Here is a 2,028-nt window from a genome sequence, read left to right on the forward strand (position 1 = left end):
TGTAATCGGTTGCAAAAAAGGAATTATGAATTTAGTTCAGAGGTTTTGGTCGTCATGAAATAGTGTTACAGCACCTCACAAAGCCGTCTACCTCTTGAACTTTTATGTGCTCTCTAGAGATATTTTGTGCATATTTTAAAAGTGGAAGGAAACTGAGTGGTTAACATTTTAACAAATATAAATCTGAAAAGTGTGGCATACTTGTTTTTTTTCCCCCCACAGACCCTCTGTGTCAATATTTTGCAGGCTCACCTTTCTATTTTTCAAGTGGACTTTTATTTACTGATTGGCATAATCGAGTAAAAGGCACTCCATGGTTTATGCCATACTTTTTTGATTTCAACCATAAATAACTTTTTTTTAATAAACATTCTTTTTTGTTTACCTCCCAGTTCTGCAATGCTTTTTATAAACTCCCAGTGAAGTCTCATGGAAGTGTGTGGTAATGTGACATAAAAAATAAACAAACTTCAAGGCATAGGAATATCTTTGCAGGGCATCGTGTGTTAGAAAAGAAACAAACAATATCCCTGACTGCTACAGACATGCTCTATGAGAATTTACAATGGCAATTTTTCAAGTAACCTGTCCCTTCCTGTATTTTGTTAACCGTCTTCCTACAGACACCAGCAGCTCATTGTGAAGCTCACTATGGTCTGTTGACACACTGGCTCACAATGGCCAGGAGTGTGGAGCCTTTTCACTGGAAATTGTCTGAGTTTACTTAATTCCAGGTTCCCCCCACACACACACACACACACACTTGCACACCATGCTTCTACAAACCCACCCCACCCACAGCTACACATTTGACAGGATCTGGATAATCTTTACAAAAGCTTCAACAATGTTGATCGTAGCATCAGCGACATGTTTCATCTAGAAGTGGATTGTGAGTTCAGACGTGGCCTGTTGGAACGCCGCAAATGGTTTTCCAGGGAACAAAAGGAGAGAAATGAGTGGGACTGGAAATGAACTCGTAGTCTTGCGTTCAAATGAGTAAAGGTAAACGGCCTTTGTGTACCCAAGATTCTCTTTGTTTTATAAGGGTCATTCTAAACTTTCATTCATAAAACTTTGAAACAAAAGCAAATGATGTCCATTTTATTTTGCAGCCTAGTGCTGCCTTGTACAGCGACCCCCACCTTTACTGGCACTCTGGTAAATATGTGCAGGGAGCCCTCACACTACTTTTTTATTATTATTGCAGAAGCATAACCTTAAAATGAAAAATTGTGGAAAAATCATACTTGTAATTTGAGTACATTTATGCGGCAGGACAAAAACACCACATTTAGAACAACATTGCTTTAGTTTAACAAAAAGTTAAACTAAAGCATTCTTCTCATGCCACATTTCAAAATGGGAAAGACGAGAGGACAGATCACTTCTGCTGCTTCCAACTAAACAAAATGCAGGAAATCATATCATTTCTGGGACACTGGCACTCCCAGACATTGTTCTTATAGAGATGACCAGGACAGTAAAGATTTTAGTGTGGCACAGATAAGGAGAGTTAAAAAAAGAAAGAATGAAAACTATTTCAAAGAATTTTATTTCTATATAAATTATGGATTTACTTAATTATTGAGTCATTTTCTTCTTGACTGAAGAAAATGACTGTTGTATGAACTGAATTTGATTTCGTGAGGGAGACAGAAAATCAAATTCAGTTCACACAGTTCTGCAGTTTTGGCATGAAATAAAATTCAGTGCAGTCATGAACAAAACACATAACATAGTCTCCCTGTGCTTCATGTATAAAGGTAATAGAAAACAAGGAAAACTGACATATAAGTTTGATTTATTTGCTCATCTGGCCCATATCAGAAACCAGCGGTAGGAACAAAACATTCATCGCTCCAATTATTAGGACATTTGTGTATATGAACTTCTGACCGGAAATACACCAGCTCACCTGAGGCACCATATTTGTTATCACACCGCAGGTCAGACGCTGTCGCGGGCGCGATCGACAGGGGTGGTAGTGCACGCGAACGCGCCTGTTCCACCTGGCCCAATCACGCT

This window comes from Gambusia affinis, linkage group LG04 (assembly GCF_019740435.1).
Source record: "Gambusia affinis linkage group LG04, SWU_Gaff_1.0, whole genome shotgun sequence".
In the NCBI taxonomy this organism is placed as follows: Eukaryota; Metazoa; Chordata; class Actinopteri; order Cyprinodontiformes; family Poeciliidae; genus Gambusia; species Gambusia affinis.